Raw genomic sequence first — 18,240 nt, 5'->3', positions numbered from 1 at the left:
AATGTATGTTTGCGCTGGCTCAATTTAAAAGCATATTGCATTGACATATCCTAACATACATCAGTGCAATTTTTTTGAATCAAAATGCATATCAGTTCATTTTTTTTGTAAGGTTTGTTTGTAAAAACTTCTTAAATGTCCTAAAATAACTAAGTCCTGGATTAACCTAAATCCTAAAGCCGCCCCAAAATGTTAAGTCAAGCTGCAGATAATAGTTTATATCTAATGCATATTTGTTCAGGATAGAGTTTTGTACTCTGTAAAATCTCATCAGTTGTAGCTCATTAAGCTTTTTATGAAGAAACTCAGAGGAGAATTTCACCTTGCAAAACTCTTCTAAGACACATCACATCAGCACAGTGAAGAGTTTTGGCTCTCGACTCATCTCACATGAAGCACAACAAGCTGTGTCCATATGCTGGTCCAGGTGGATGAGGTATCCAGGCAACAGCAGGACCGTTTCCTCTCAAATGAGCTTGTGCATCCCTTCAACTGAAGGTCCAAGCAAAACAATGAACTCATCAGCTGTTCCTAAAAGACATCACAATGTAAAAGAGTCCCAGTAATGAATGCTTGTGCTCAAAACAGACACAAATTGTGCTTCAACACAAACTACATGACTATAGTTCATCTCTCTTATATGCATTGGATCCCACAAAACCATCCAGCTAGTAACTGCAGAATCTACCATAAATTCTTAATGAATATCCATGTGATCATTTTACAACCTCTTTCTTTACTAACATATCACGAGTTGTCAATTGTAAGATCCTAAAATCCAGAACAGAACAAGCATTTGGCTAAAAAAAATCTTTCATGACACTAGCTTAAATCCATAGACTTTTTCCATCTGCGGGATCTGTGTCCAATTTTTAGTTGAATTGAAAAACAGTGGAGGAAGTCTTTAGGAACTCCTGAGCCACAAATATGTGGAGAGCTGCTTTTAGGATCGGCTCGCCGTATAGGGCGGATTATACACGGATCTAAATATGGAAAGAGCACAAAAAGTGGCACAAGTAACGAGGTACAGCTGGGGTTCAGGCAGTGGCGGCTCCAGAGATTTTCTGATGCAGGTGCTATGGGGATGCTCAACACTTAAGAGAAGGTGCTTTAAATTTTGGGGCATTTCATTAAGGAGGTCGCATCGGACCACCCTTTATACACGCGTACACGCCTGCATTAACTAGCCTATACTCGTTCCACGACTATGTAAAAGTATTCAACACAAGGGCAATAGTTACAACAAACATAAGCCTGCCAATGTAAACCTCTGAAAATAATATTTCACAGATCTGTCACAGTCTAGCTCTGAATACAACGGAGCAGCAAACGCAGCAACAGACACACTGCACGCTTCGGCTTAAAATGCTCAGATCACGAAATCACACAGCCAGTTACCAACACTAGTGATGAATCAGCAATATTGTTTCTATTGTTGGAGCATCATAGGGTGACCCGGACGCGTCCTGTGCAGGATTTCGGTTGCATCTTCTGGAAGTCGTATTTGTCGACCGCACATGTCATAGAGGATTATTATTATTATCACAGAAAAGCAACCGTTACATTTTAAGGTAAGAATGAAACTACGATTGTATATCTTATGTTTTTAACTGAATGGCGTATGCGGTCAACAAATACGACTTCCGGAAGACGCACCGAAATCCTGGATAGGACGCGTCCGGGTCACCATGCTCCAACAATAGAAACAATATTGCTGATTCATCAATAGTGTTGGTAACTGGCTGTGTGATTTCGTGATCTGAGCATTTTAAGCGTGCAGTGTGTCTGTTGCTGCGTTTGCTGCTCCGTTGTATTCAGGGCTAGACTGTGACAGATCTGTGAATGACACGTATGTGCAACCTATTGATGTAACAATGCAGAGCCAAGATTTGTTCTTTAAACACCAAATTAATTCAATTTGTAATAGCCAACAGAGGGGAAAATCAAGCACTTATCATAGACGTCTTCACATCAAAACAGCATCATCAATGATGTTGACGCAGTCAAGGGTCCTCGTTCTCTCCGTATTTATAACCAAAAGTGCCAGATTACTGGTCCTAGTGTGTCCACTGCTGTTCCTCGGGTAGTTTTTGGTGTATCCATTTTGGTGTATTTTACTTGGCTAAATTTCTAAACTCGCTATCAAAAACAAACTGCCGTGCGTTAAGGTCAAAAGTTCACTGGGCGCTGCACCCATTGGCCAAAGAAGATCACATGTTTTGGCATCATGATATTTTAGCTAAATATATATTTTTTAATTATTATTTAACTCCCTTTTTTAACAACACGAAAACACTATTCAAACATGACATTAAAATATAAATATAAAAATTACAGACATTTCTTGGGGGTGCTGGGCGGGTGCTATTGATATTATAGCCGGAGCTACAGCACCACCTAGCTCCTCCCTGGCGCCGCCACTGGGTTCAGGTCCCATGACAAAAAAAGAACTAATGCTGCTGGATTATTTGAGTTATTAAAGTCGTTTTACCCACACACATCAAAACTACTTTTTTCCTCAAAACCTACCGCACCTTCATTACTGAGGGCCGTCGGTCCAAACTGTCTGACTGAGTCACGAAACCTGATCTCCAGACGCTCTGGTGAAGATACACAGAGAATGAGGAAGAACATCTGTGTGGGGTTCAATGTGACTCATGATTAATAGAGTAAAGGTGAGGAGGGGTGACACCTTTGGCTCGATAGATCTTAATGGTGAACATGAGGTATTCTCAATGGTTCCTCCAGAAAATCTCAGGTTTCCCAAGAGAGCCGACAGAAAGACACAAACATCTAATGAGGTGAAGACTGGAGACCAGATCAGACTTCATCAAAACCTTCCAGACAAACTTGAAATGGTGATTTAAAAAAGTACAAATATAAAACTATTTTACTAAAATAGATTCAACATAAAAGTTAATTCATATTAAAGCAAATGTCAGATCCCAGCAAATTCAGATTCACAATTCAATGTGCTAGAATAGGGGTAGTCAACTGGTGGCCCGCGGGCCAAATGCAGCCTTCCAATCATCTTTATCCGGTCCGCTGGTCATTTTTGTCTGATTTAAAATCAGCATGGTTCCTCTAAATCCGCCTTTCCACTGTACTGTACATGACAAATGACAGCCGATAAACCAGAAGTAGAGTCGGAAAGGTGCTGTGTGGGATGCCAACCTTCTGCGGATGCGTAATTTTTGGATCTAATTTATACTTTAGATGTATAAAAAATTCTGCGACTACACCGCATGTGACACGCCGACCGGAAGTGATGTATTCAAGTGTGTTATAATAAAAACACTGTGTGCAAGGTAAAAATTAATTATTTATCCTTTTTTGTACACTTGAATCCTTTAAAAACAATTGATTATTGATAAGTAAATAATTAAGTATTAATATATTCATAGATTAAAAGCTCTTGTGTTGGAATGAACTTCTCTCCTATGTTGACGCAGATTTACGATTAAACTGAAATTTCATTTGGACTGCCACTAGGGGGCGAACTCTGACAGTCGTGTCCGAATGTAGCATACAACTTAAATGCTATATATCTTTTAAAATATTAAATAAAAAAGATATTAAGTGCAATTTCAGTCATTAGAAGACTACAGGCTATGTTGTGAATACTTGAAATGTATGATTTATGAAAGTTAAACAGTTATAAACAAAAGACGTTTGTGCAGTGATCATAGTCGAACTATTAACATTTGACTCTTGCAATGTTAAACTGCAATTGTTTTTTTTTTAAATATTAAAAAAGAAAATATGAGTTTTCAGTAAATAAAAAGCAAAATACTGGATACACGTGTGGATCTGTTTTTATTAAAATGCATGTTTTTAATATATGACCTGTAAAAAAAAGTAACAAAAAACAAAAAATTATCAAATCTGAACAAGACTAGAGTAAGGATTAAAGCGATGAAATATCCCCAAAACCTTTCTAAAAATGAAATGTGCTGTTATTTTTGTAGACGTGAGATCCAAATGGACAACACAACACATTAAGGACCACTGTTAAAAATTCAAAGCTAAATTATTGTGTTCCTGCGTAATAATAACTCAATATCTTTTTAAATTATACAAGGGTGCGAAAATAATAATTGATATGATCCTTTATTGTCAGACAAGTGTGATTTTTTTTTTTTTTTTTGCATGACAGTCAACTCGGATCAAGAGGTATTCTCAATAATAAATTTTTGGGTGAAGTGTTCCTTTAAAGGGACACTTCACCCATTTGCATTAAGCTTTGTATAGCTAGAACCCCAGTCATGTTTTTGAATGGTCGTGCATCATTTCCTCAGTTGCCGCTGAGACATGAGAAATACAGATTTTCGTGTTGCACTTCCTTCTTTCAATGATGTAAAAATCATCATATTGCATCATTGAAAGCAGGAAGTCCAATATCTTTGTTGAGGGGGTGAGACTAAAAACACCTTTTTTCTGGGTCAAATAGGCACCAAATTCGAAATGTATGTTACATTTTGACTTCAAATATGACACACTTTTAATAAAGATTAATGTTTCTACGGGTGAAATGTTCCTTTAAATGTGCTCTATGTTGGTACATCTCCCCAAATATAACAATCTAATTTCCAGCATGATTTGTGTTCCTAAGCATATGTGGCTATAAAACAGGGGTGATAGCTTTACCTCATCCTCTATAAGCCACGGGAAACGGCTTTTGTGCTTCAACAGACAAGACACGCATACGACACCGCACAGCATCTGTTGACAAGGCTGACTCACTTCCATTATTGGCTCAGAGCTTAGCAGAGGAAACTCAATCTAACCTGGCAGAGAGTCAGGAGGTTTTTCCTGCGCCGTTCTTTCCCACAGAACAATGAGCTTTTAATTAAATAGACTAACAAATAAGACGGAGACATCTTCACATCTTCTGTTCTCTACAGTCAATGACAAGCCATCAATCTGTCACTCACTCCTCATATACTTTTGGTAACAAAGAACAACACTGTTTAAAATATTCCTCCCATTGACTGCGTTACAGACGGCAGGGTCTGAGCAAAGCAACCCAGGCTCATTGGAAATACGTTACTCTGCCTACATTTTTGCAAAACCTAAAATACGTAGCTGAAAGTACATTTCCCTGCACTTTTCGGGTGAAACGTCCACTAGAGGCGCTATGTGGTATACAGCGAGTCATACTTGGCCCGTTTCAGATGCATGTTTATTAACGTTTATAAAAGGGACAATATTAATAAAGGATGTTCAGACTTGTCAGCATACACTCATTTTGACATCAATTAGTAATTATTTCCATGTTTTTGAGGTGCCAAGAGCACATATCTTCTGGATCGGACTTACTCGAGGTAAGTTACCGAAAGAGTATGGTATTGTCTCGCAAACGGAACAATTTATAATAAAAATGCATTTGTATGTTTTCGTTGTTTGTGTTTTGATGAAATTAAACGGCAGGGAATCGCACAATAATGATATCGCGTTGATTTCGTAATACGTACCAAATCGCACAAAACTAACGTTATATGGCAAACTATTCTTGAACAGCCAGACCAAATATTTTACATGGGTCTACGTGTCTCACTACCGAGCCTCGAGTAGGCTATGATTTGTAACTGTTAATCCGAATAGATAATATCAAAAGATAATAAAGTTTTGCCAGAACGTAACGATATGTACGTTTCAGTCAGGTGATTGTTTTATGTACTCGGTGAAACGTACAGCAAGTTAGTGAGCAGTGGACACCCGGCTTCAATTACCCTGGTACAAAAAATATATTTTATTGACCCCCATAATCTCAATTGATCTGTTCTTTTATGACCCGGATCATATTTATCTGGCCATTCAACTGGGTTTTAAATGTTAATATTCCCTCGCAGTCTGATCTCAAATAGGTATCAGCTAGCGCGGTCTGCGGTGAGTTAAACAACGCTGCAGGTAGCATTCAGCGGTGAGTTTACGCTCAAATGCGGGTAAAACAACATTCAGAGAGGAGTTTTATTAAAACAGCGATCATCTGCAGGTAAAACAACACTCAGAAGTGACTTTAACAACGCTCCACGGCGCGTGAGAGTAGCATTTAAGCGTTTTCTGCTCATCTAACTGTTAGGTAGCTTTGATTACCATGCTGGATGGTAAATAATTTTTATCAGAGGCTCGTTGATGTTAACAAATATAGATATAAATATACATTTTACTATACTGCGATTGTGTTTGATTAATTTATGTTATATATGATTATTAATTTGTTTATTTAAAATCCTGTAATTTAATAACTCTGACGACGTCATCGAACGTCATTTTTTATCGTAGTTGACCTTTGCATTGAGTATGAAAGTTAAGGGGCAGTCTGATGTCTACTCTACTGAAAAAAATACTAAGACCAGCATAAGCTGGTTTTAGCTGGTCTCCCAGCTTAGTTTTAGCTGAGATTGCTGGTGTAGCAAGCTGTGTTTTGGTCACCTTGACCAGCTGACCAACCAGCTTGTAGGTTTGCCAGGCTGGGAGGACCAGCTTAAACCACCTTAAACCAGCTACCAGCTTATGCTGGTATTAGCTGGATTTTCCGGTAGGGAATATCAAAATTAGCTAACTTAATTCAATTAATTTTGTCGTGTAAAAGTTAATCCTGCAGCAAGATACAGGGAAATGCAAGATTTTCAGTATTGATATACCTATATTACACTAGCTCGCAACTAAGTTATTATGTTGACTTGTGTCCGTGCGTGAGTGCGTGTGTGTATTATAAGTTATTTATTTATTTTCTGTTTATGTCCTTCAAATTTGCAAGCTTCAAACTCTTTATACCCCCACCACCACAAACAAACCAAAAACAAAGGCACTTTTAATAGTCACATGTGTTTTGTTAAACTGTACTTGTCAGTCTCACTGTAGCACTCTCTGTTTACATTTATATTTGTTTTATCTGTTGTTCTCTTTGTTGTGAGTCTTTCTGTCTGTTTGTGTTTCTGCCCATCAACATGTCCATCCATTCAGAGCTCCAATATCATCTTATGATCTTGGATAACTTGGTTGATGGTCAAGAACTGAAGGATGAGCTCCAAAGTCCTGATGACACTCTTGGTGAGCTGCAAGAAGAGGAAGCAGCAGCGCCAGTGAAGACACCTGAGCCGAGGGTGCATTAGAGAAAAGAGACATTGTCTATGCAAGGTCAAGCAGTAATCAACCAAGGAAAGGTCAGTATTGTTTACATTTTAAAATATATTTTTAGGATCTACACTGTTTGGGTACTTGCAGGTGTATAAAATTAATGAATACTTCTACTTCTAAGGGGCCAATCACACCAAACGTGTTTATGGCAGTTGTGGACGCATTTTTTGAATGATATTCTATGGGCAGTGAGCGTTATGCACACTGTTTATTTGCGCCGAACGCCTTGCGTTTTTTGCTGCTGGCCGCAGCACGTGCTGTTTGAAGGAGCTGAGAGCGGAAAAGCGTCCAACGTCATTCGCATCTTTCCATTCTCCAATCGAATGAGGGGAGAGGCGGGCCTTCCGTTGTAGGTACGGGGTCACTCACTATCTCCTGCATGTTTGTGCACTCTCACCCCGCATCAAGGCCAGAGCAAGTGCCCTCTTTGTAAAGTTTCTGCTAATATCTGTCATAACAGCAAAAGAGCGCTCACGCTTCAATATTTCATTGACATGAGAGTTGCATCTGTGGTTGCCTAGCAATTTGCGCCCTTGCGTTTCCACACATTTAAAACGCGTTTGGTGTGATTGACCCCTAAGGCTATTGTCAATAGCCAATCAGATGCTTTCTTTATAATCGGTTCTATTTGAGCTTTCTTATTTGCTGTCATCATCTGCATGACGCATAGATATCCATACAGTTATTGGACTGTTAACATAAGGGTTTGGGAAAATTAAGTGTTCTAGTTTTTTCTCTCAAGCTTTAATGTTAAACAGTGAGCTTGCACCATTACAGACTGTAACCAGACTGTGCCACTAGCCTTGGGACAAGTTGGAATTTGTAAATGTATATTATATTGTATGTTATATATAAATGTTGCTTTGTGTTGTTTTAATCCTCTTAAGCAGATCACATTCGGACCACTGATCCTCCCAATGTTCTTGACACTCATTGTGAGGTTGGCTTTGCTCCAGAGACTGTTGGTGTACTTCAGTGTGTTTAAATGATCATTTATATCTGTACATATACAGAATATGACAGTGGGTTATAATGTAAATAAATACATAGTTTATTTTCTTAAATTAGCTTGAATACTGGACCTTTTACACATGAAGTACAATTAGATGCTGTAAATATATATGTATAAAGAGAAATATAAAAGTATTGTTTTTGTATACTATTTTAACTATTTTAGTGTTTTCTACAAGATCACTGAACAATTTCTCAGAGGCATCACCTCCTGGAACCCCAAGAGATCCTCTTCTGGCTTCCTCAAACTGGAGCACACGTCAAAGTCTCTTTTCAGAGAGGTGGAGGGCATAGAGACCCCGTCTGCTGAACACGGCTGTGGCACAAGAAAATGTTTGTGGGAGAAGTCCAGCTGTTATCCAGTGTTGTGACTGTCGACCTCGCCCCTTCTTCTGTGCTGAATGTGACGTCATCATGCACACCAGACATGTCCTCCATAGCATAGATGCCATGACTGCTGAATTCTTCCAGCCATTGCCTTTAACAACTGTTGTGGTGGATACGGCTCTTTCCCATTGTGGTAAGTTTTGTGTACGTACATCATATATCATTTTCAGAATAGTTAAGCTACAGTAATATGCTTTACTATCTCAATTATACCTTTTTGTTTGATGTTAAATGTATGTGGATACACCGTGTCAGTCAGCATTTTAAACATGTACATTCTCATGTACTTTTTCAACTATGTGCTTCACCACTATTTATCCATTACAATCTTATGTTACTCAGTCAAAAGAAATGATCTTAATTGTCCTCTACTGTATGATGTTTTTCAGTGCGGCTTGTACCTGTGGAAATGCCTGACAAAATTTGTGGTTGTTCACCAGAGTCATTAAGGGTCTGTCCAGGAAAGACAATTGCTGTGGTCACAATTAATGGTAAGAATGTAAAGAACTTTGTTTTGTCCTGTTAAAGCAGAATCTTAAATATCTTTTCATACTTAATTCCCAACAATTTAGCATAGATGTGAGCTCCAACACCTTCTTAACATTCATTTCCTTTTAGTATTTCATACCAAAGCCCATGATTTTAAATGTGAGGTAAGGAAAAGTTGCTGTGTGATAGAAAATAAATGAAACATCTGGTTCTTTCTTTCTTTCCTAATTTTTAACCAGGTGAAATGGAGTATGGCATATCAGGATGTTGCTGGATTAACACTAGGAGAGGAGGTGGAACACTGCAATGCCTTCCTCTCTAGGATCGCAGTGACCACAAAATCCAAGTCAAAAGCAAGTAAAACAACTGCACTAGCAGGTGCAATACTGCACTAGTTATATAATCATATAATAAATAGGGGGAATAATATGGTGACAAAATATTTTCTGTGTTTGCAGGATGCTCAGACCTGCCGACCCTTATGGCCATGAGCTGGAATCAGCAAAAGTTTGACAATTTGGCCATCTCACTGATATCAGAAGGTAATGACATCAGTAGAGTTTGTGGTAGATGTTTTGAATTGTGTGTTAGTAGTGTTTGAAGCTGTGCATTAAAGATTTGGTTTTGTTTCTTGCTATCTGTGATTGTTTGTCATTGTAGACCAAAAAAGCTCTGCAAAACCAGTTACAAAACCTAGAGGCCATGAAAACCCAATGACTTAAGACTTTCTCATAATTGCATTCCAGACTCTGTCGATCTAAGGACTGAGGAGGAGCAGAAGATTCTTGTTGCAGAGATGGACCATCATTGGAAATCTCTTTCAGCTTGTGCTGATGCCCTCGGAGAGCTGTCCTGCTTGTTTTCTAATGAGACAATGAAAAGTATGCATTTGTTATATATGGCATAATGGCAATGGGTATTTTTATTTTGTTGTTAGTAAGAGTATAACCTATTAACTAAAATCTGCTAAAGTGAATACATAACTAACTATATATAGGACATGTCCTCTCTAATCATTGAAGTAACAAGTAGTAAAACACATTTTATTAAAGGAAATTTAAATATTTTACTATGTTCTTACCTTAACTTAGACAAATTAATACACACATATCTTTTTTCAATGCGTGCTTTTTAAGTTTTGTACAGCGCCTCGTGAATGTGTGTATTAATTAATCTAAGTTGGGATCTAAGGGATTTTTTTTACCAGTAATTAATAACTCTGTTTTGTCAGAATGTATCATATTAGGATGATACTGTAATTTGGTCTAGTAGAGGAGAACAATGATGTTTTCCTTTAAGTACAAGTACCCCAAAGTTGTACTATGTTTTCTAATGACATTATCTGCACTTTGATATTACAGTGGCAAAACCTGGGATGACACCTGGGAGCCTGCCCGTGAATTCCCGCACAAGTCCCCACATCCCAACCAGCTTTCAGCATGACTGCCTACACCTGTACATTATCAAGCACCCTTCAATTGTTTATTTTTGTCTTTGCTTGCTGTTCTTTATTAAAGTTTTTGCACAGTACCCAGTCTCTTTTAGTGTTTTTTTTTTATTTTGTATTTTTTAAAACCCTGTATTTGTCATGAACTACACTGCAGACAAGAAGTGTCCCATGCAAGATCATAAGGTAAAGAGTTAGTGCTGGTTGCCATTATGAAATTCCCAATTTGATGTGTTTTGGTTAAGATTTTGGAAGCATGGAAGTTTTTTTCCATTTCTGAGTTGGGTGTGTAAGTCACCAAATCCAACCTTATATTACTTGAATCACTGTCGTCTTACCTAAAACAGCATTTGAAACATGTCAGCAAGTCCTAGTAACTGATAGCTGGGATTAAAAACATTTTACAAAGCTGGGTTAGTTTTCACACAGTGTTACAATGAAGCCTCAGGTATACGATGATAATGAAATGAAAACAATGTAAATACTATTCATCAAAATGATAACTGTTAATACAATATCAGAGGAAATAACTCACTATTATGATTAATTTGTCTTAATTGTGCAGCCCTTTTGAAATATATATATTTCTATTTATTAATGCATAATACAAGGATGGTTAGATGAAGGATGATGGATGGATGAATGTGTGGATATCTATTATAGGCAGATATATAAACAATATCCACCTTTAGTATATAGACAGAATTTTATTGAATTTTAAAAAAAAAATTAGCAGGTGTTACAACAAACCCTCTGTTTGTAACAATGAACCCCACCTAGGGGGTAATGTTTGCCCTCCTGTAACTTTCGGTGTAATTGTATGATAATGGTAGGTCTCACAAACAAACTTTAAGTGTTCATTTGTAGCAGAGGTGTGTGTGTTGATTGTGTAAAAAATGATTCATCTAACTTAAATATTTTTTGAATGATAGAGCCAAAGCCAAAAAGCGTTGTGCCCCACTCTCACCCACTATTTTGTAGTAGATATTTTAGGTATCTCATTTTTTTCATCTGATTTTCTATTTATATTCCACTGCCATTTAGATTACTTGGCATCACATGCGAGAGCTTATAAAATATTGTTATAAACAAAAAGTCTCAAAAGAAACAATTGATTGGCAAAAATAAATGAATTGGCAACTAATTTGCTGATCATTTGTCCTTTGCATGAAAAAATCATGTCATGTTCAAGCATTTATTTGTTATAAATAAATATTTATAAAAGAGGTTTCTCTTCAACTGTTACTTTAGTTCTGAATTCTGATTACATAGTCTCACAATATGAGCAAAACCTAACACAATCAAGATATGAATTTGGAAAAGGGAAATAAAAATAAAAATATTGTTCAGATAAAAATGTCACTCAGCACAGATTGTTATCCATGATGAAGAGCGTACATCTGTGTAGGTTTTACTGTCCTTCATCTCCCAGGGGCCCATGTAACAACCCATGGAAATGCAAAAATAATGCACATTTCAAATGGCTGTATAGCAAAGTCTGATTAGTTTATTAAAGAGAAAATTGGTAGGACAACTATTTATGGTATGTTTACTAAATAATGTTGAACAGAGATTTCTGACATACATGGAAAGCTGTTAAAAAAGCATTTTAAAAAGTACTCACAGTAAAATATCAAATTTCATTCTTACTCTTAAATATGTCATAGATTTTTGTACAATGAACATATTTACATGCCATTTTGTTCATTAAAGATTATATTTATTTAATTCCATTACTAAACGTTTTAAAACTACATTGCCCATAAGCCATTGTCATTCTGTCGATGGGACGGGGAAACATGGCGCTGTTAATTGTAGTTCATTGAAGCCTGTAGTTACATTATAGGGTTAGGGTTAGGATCTCGATAAACGGGTAATTTCTTTTAACATAGCAATACCTAACAATAACTGACAGTATTACTAAGGTCACAACAACGGCAAAACAAAGTTTGCAAAACGGATCACTTATTATTTTTGAATAAAGTTAGTCCAATCACAGCGTGTACGGCAAGGAAACGTCACACTTGTCTATATATGGTTATCACGTGCACGTTCTTCCTGAATGTAAATGATCAGCACGGCTGTAAATCGCTATAGGTACATTTTTAATGTTTATTTATATCACAAACACAGACTTTACTGAAACAGAAAAGTTTTCTCAGTAATCTAAGCAAATATTTATTTAAATAGTATAAGCCTAAAGGTAACTTGTTGCAGATGTACTGTATGTGAAATAAATAATACAATATTTCCAAATGTTTAATTTTTGCTTACAAAATTAAATAAAGTTATTGCAGCATGCAGGCTGCTATCAAAAATATATTTTCTGTCCTTTAAAGAAACATCCAAAAATAAAATATGTTTTAAATATGAACTAATACATTTTCATTATTTTACTCTGAATATAAGTTAATTATTATTTTTTTAATAACAATTATAAACGTTAAAGTAACTCTAATATTGTAATTGAACATATGTGCGGTATTATTCATGTCTGGCATTCCACATAGTTTAAGTAGACTTACCTATATTAAACCAGTGCTCCAAAAATCTTTAAATATAATGCCTTTGGGAATTTCATAATGGCAAACAGCACTAACTCTCTACCTTATGATCTTGCATGGGACACTTCTTGTCTGCTGTGTAGTTCATGACAAATACAGGGTTTTAAAAAATACAAAATAAAAAAAAAAACTAAAAGAGACTGGGTACTGTGCAAAAACTTTAATAAAGAACAGCAAGCAAAGACAAAAATAAACAATTGAAGGGTGCTTGATAATGTACAGGTGTAGGCAGTCATGCTGAAAGCTGGTTGGGATGTGGGGACTTGTGCTGGAATTCGCGGCAGGCTCCCAGGTGTCATCCCAGGTTTTGCCACTGTAATATCAAAGTGCAGATAATGTCATTAGAAAACATAGTACAACTTTGAGGTACTTGTACTTAAAGGAAAACATCATTGTTCTCCTCTACTAGACCAAATTACAGTATCATCCTAATATGATACATTCTGACAAAACAGAGTTATTAATTACTGGTAAAAAAAATCCCTTAGATCCCAACTTAGATTAATTAATACACACATTCACGAGGCGCTGTACAAAACTTAAAAAGCACGCATTGAAAAAAGATATGTGTGTATTAATTTGTCTAAGTTAAGGTAAGAACATAGTAAAATATTTAAATTTCCTTTAATAAAATGTGTTTTACTACTTGTTACTTCAATGATTAGAGAGGACATGTCCTATATATAGTTAGTTATGTATTCACTTTAGCAGATTTTAGTTAATAGGTTATACTCTTACTAACAACAAAATAAAAATACCCATTGCCATTATGCCATATATAACAAATGCATACTTTTCATTGTCTCATTAGAAAACAAGCAGGACAGCTCTCCGAGGGCATCAGCACAAGCTGAAAGAGATTTCCAATGATGGTCCATCTCTGCAACAAGAATCTTCTGCTCCTCCTCAGTCCTTAGATCGACAGAGTCTGGAATGCAATTATGAGAAAGTCTTAAGTCATTGGGTTTTCATGGCCTCTAGGTTTTGTAACTGGTTTTGCAGAGCTTTTTTGGTCTACAATGACAAACAATCACAGATAGCAAGAAACAAAACCAAATCTTTAATGCACAGCTTCAAACACTACTAACACACAATTCAAAACATCTACCACAAACTCTACTGATGTCATTACCTTCTGATATCAGTGAGATGGCCAAATTGTCAAACTTTTGCTGATTCCAGCTCATGGCCATAAGGGTCGGCAGGTCTGAGCATCCTGCAAACACAGAAAATATTTTGTCACCATATTATTCCCCCTATTTATTATATGATTATATAACTAGTGCAGTATTGCACCTGCTAGTGCAGTTGTTTTACTTGCTTTTGACTTGGATTTTGTGGTCACTGCGATCCTAGAGAGGAAGGCATTGCAGTGTTCCACCTCCTCTCCTAGTGTTAATCCAGCAACATCCTGATATGCCATACTCCATTTCACCTGGTTAAAAATTAGGAAAGAAAGAAAGAACCAGATGTTTCATTTATTTTCTATCACACAGCAACTTTTCCTTACCTCACATTTAAAATCATGGGCTTTGGTATGAAATACTAAAAGGAAATGAATGTTAAGAAGGTGTTGGAGCTCACATCTATGCTAAATTGTTGGGAATTAAGTATGAAAAGATATTTAAGATTCTGCTTTAACAGGACAAAACAAAGTTCTTTACATTCTTACCATTAATTGTGACCACAGCAATTGTCTTTCCTGGACAGACCCTTAATGACTCTGGTGAACAACCACAAATTTTGTCAGGCATTTCCACAGGTACAAGCCGCACTGAAAAACATCATACAGTAGAGGACAATTAAGATCATTTCTTTTGACTGAGTAACATAAGATTGTAATGGATAAATAGTGGTGAAGCACATAGTTGAAAAAGTACATGAGAATGTACATGTTTAAAATGCTGACTGACACGGTGTATCCACATACATTTAACATAAAACAAAAAGGTATAATTGAGATAGTAAAGCATATTACTGTAGCTTAACTATTCTGAAAATGATATATGATGTACGTACACAAAACTTACCACAATGGGAAAGAGCCGTATCCACCACAACAGTTGTTAAAGGCAATGGCTGGAAGAATTCAGCAGTCATGGCATCTATGCTATGGAGGACATGTCTGGTGTGCATGATGACGTCACATTCAGCACAGAAGAAGGGGCGAGGTCGACAGTCACAACACTGGATAACAGCTGGACTTCTCCCACAAACATTTTCTTGTGCCACAGCCGTGTTCAGCAGACGGGGTCTCTATGCCCTCCACCTCTCTGAAAAGAGACTTTGACGTGTGCTCCAGTTTGAGGAAGCCAGAAGAGGATCTCTTGGGGTTCCAGGAGGTGATGCCTCTGAGAAATTGTTCAGTGATCTTGTAGAAAACACTAAAATAGTTAAAATAGTATACAAAAACAATACTTTTATATTTCTCTTTATACATATATATTTACAGCATCTAATTGTACTTCATGTGTAAAAGGTCCAGTATTCAAGCTAATTTAAGAAAATAAACTATGTATTTATTTACATTATAACCCACTGTCATATTCTGTATATGTACAGATATAAATGATCATTTAAACACACTGAAGTACACCAACAGTCTCTGGAGCAAAGCCAACCTCACAATGAGTGTCAAGAACATTGGGAGGATCAGTGGTCCGAATGTGATCTGCTTAAGAGGATTAAAACAACACAAAGCAACATTTATATATAACATACAATATAATATACATTTACAAATTCCAACTTGTCCCAAGGCTAGTGGCACAGTCTGGTTACAGTCTGTAATGGTGCAAGCTCACTGTTTAACATTATAGCTTGAGAGAAAAACTAGAACACTTTATTTTCCCAAACCCTTATGTTAACAGTCCAATAACTGTATGGATATCTATGCGTCATGCAGATGATGACAGCAAATAAGAATGCTCAAATAGAACCGATTATAAAGAAAGCATCTGATTGGCTATTGACAATAGCCTTAGGGGTCAATCACACCAAACGCGTTTTAAATGTGTGGAAACGCAAGGGCGCAAATTGCTAGGCAACCACAGATGCAACTCTCATGTCAATCAAATATTGAAGCGTGAGCGCTCTTTTGCTGTTATGACAGATATTAGCAGAAACTTTACAAAGAGGGCACTTGCTCTGGCCTTGATGCGGGGTGAAAGTGCACAAACATGCAGGAGACAGTGAGTGACCCCGTACCTACAACGGAAGGCCCGCCTCTCCCCTCATTCGATTGGAGAATGGAAAGATGCGAATGACGTTGGACGCTTTTCCGCTCTCAGCTCCTTCAAACAGCACGTGCTGCGGCCAGCAGCAAAAAACGCAAGGCGTTCGGCGCAAATAAACAGTGTGCATAACGCCCACTGCCCATAGAATATCATTCAAAAAATGCGTCTACAACTGCCATAAACACGTTTGGTGTGATTGGCCCCTTAGAAGTAGAAGTATTCATTAATTTTATACACCTGCAAGTACCCAAACAGTGTAGATCCTAAAAATATATTTTAAAATGTAAACAATACTGACCTTTACTTGGTTGATTACTGCTTGACCTTGCATAGACAATATTTCCCATCAATGTCTCTTTTCTCTAATGCACCCTCGGCTCAGGTGTCTTCACTGGCGCTGCTGCTTCCTCTTCTTGCAGCTCACCAAGAGTGTCATCAGGACTTTGGAGCTCATCCTTCAGTTCTTGACCATCAACCAAGTTATCCAAGATCATAAGATGATATTGGAGCTCTGAACGGATGGACATGTTGATGGGCAGAAACACAAACAGACAGAAAGACTCACAACAAAGAGAACAACAGATAAAACAAATATAAATGTAAACAGAGAGTGCTACAGTGAGACTGACAAGTACAGTTTAACAAAACACATGTGACTATTAAAAGTGCCTTTGTTTTTGGTTTGTTTGTGGTGGTGGGGGTATAAAGAGTTTGAAGCTTGCAAATTTGAAGGACATAAACAGAAAATAAATAAATAACTAATAATACACACACGCACTCACGCACGCACACAAATCAACATAATAACTTAGTTGCGAGCTAGTGTAATATAGGTATATCGCTACTGAAAATCTTGCATTTCCCTGTATCTTGCTGCAGGATTAACTTATACACGACAAAATTAATTGAATTAAGTTAGCTAATTTTGATATTCCCTACCGGAAAATCCAGCTAATACCAGCATAAGCTGGTAGCTGGTTTAAGGTGGTTTAAGCTGGTCCTCCCAGCCTGGCAAACCTACAAGCTGGTTGGTCAGCTGGTCAAGGTGACCAAAACACAGCTTGCTACACCAGCAATACAAGCTAAAACTAAGCTGGGAGACCAGCTAAAACCAGCTTATGCTGGTCTTAGTATTTTTTTCAGTAGAGTAGACATCAGACTGCCCCTTAACTTTCATACTCAATGCAAAGGTCAACTACGATAAAAAATGACGTTCGATGACGTCGTCAGAGTTATTAAATTACAGGATTTTAAATAAACAAATTAATAATCATATATAACATAAATTAATCAAACACAATCGCAGTATAGTAAAATGTATATTTATATCTATATTTGTTAACATCAACGAGCCTCTGATAAAAATTATTTACCATCCAGCATGGTAATCAAAGCTACCTAACAGTTAGATGAGCAGAAAACGCTTAAATGCTACTCTCACGCGCCGTGGAGCGTTGTTAAAGTCACTTCTGAGTGTTGTTTTACCTGCAGATGATCGCTGTTTTAATAAAACTCCTCTCTGAATGTTGTTTTACCCGCATTTGAGCGTAAACTCACCGCTGAATGCTACCTGCAGCGTTGTTTAACTCACCGCAGACCGCGCTAGCTGATACCTATTTGAGATCAGACTGCGAGGGAATATTAACATTTAAAACCCAGTTGAATGGCCAGATAAATATGATCCGGGTCATAAAAGAACAGATCAATTGAGATTATGGGGGTCAATAAAATATATTTTTTGTACTCAGGGTAATTGAATTGTCCACTGCTCACTAACTTGCTGTACGTTTCACCGAGTACATAAAACAATCACCTGACTGAAACGTACATATCGTTACGTTCTGGCAAAACTTTATTATCTTTTGATATTATCTATTCGGATTAACAGTTACAACTCATAGCCTACTCGAGGCTCGGTAGTGAGACACGTAGACCCATGTAAAATATTTGGTCTGGCTGTTCA

The 18,240-nt window shown here is 37.1% G+C and overlaps 1 long non-coding RNA gene across 4 annotated transcripts; it reads right to left on the bottom strand.

Moving 5' to 3' along the window:
* Positions 1-13,186: 13,186 nt before the first annotated feature.
* On the bottom strand, positions 13,187-17,992 carry LOC141363997 (uncharacterized). 4 transcript variants are annotated; one of them, XR_012369754.1, is made up of 8 exons: positions 16,576-17,992; positions 15,569-15,715; positions 15,072-15,425; positions 14,714-14,815; positions 14,359-14,476; positions 14,174-14,257; positions 13,835-13,969; positions 13,187-13,354 (listed from the first exon to the last, which is right to left on the bottom strand). It is a non-coding gene; the product is annotated as an uncharacterized lncRNA (long non-coding RNA). The 4 variants fall into 4 exon arrangements; XR_012369753.1 differs by having other exon boundaries at positions 15,569-15,712; XR_012369752.1 differs by lacking the exons at positions 15,569-15,715; positions 16,576-17,992 and having other exon boundaries at positions 14,338-14,476; positions 15,072-15,562.
* Positions 17,993-18,240: the final 248 nt, after the last annotated feature.

The sequence above is a fragment of the Misgurnus anguillicaudatus genome, chromosome 5 (assembly GCF_027580225.2).
Source record: "Misgurnus anguillicaudatus chromosome 5, ASM2758022v2, whole genome shotgun sequence".
Taxonomy (NCBI): Eukaryota; Metazoa; Chordata; class Actinopteri; order Cypriniformes; family Cobitidae; genus Misgurnus; species Misgurnus anguillicaudatus.
The sequence above is the reverse complement of the archived record's forward strand: the minus strand, read 5'-3'. Positions and strand labels throughout refer to the sequence as shown.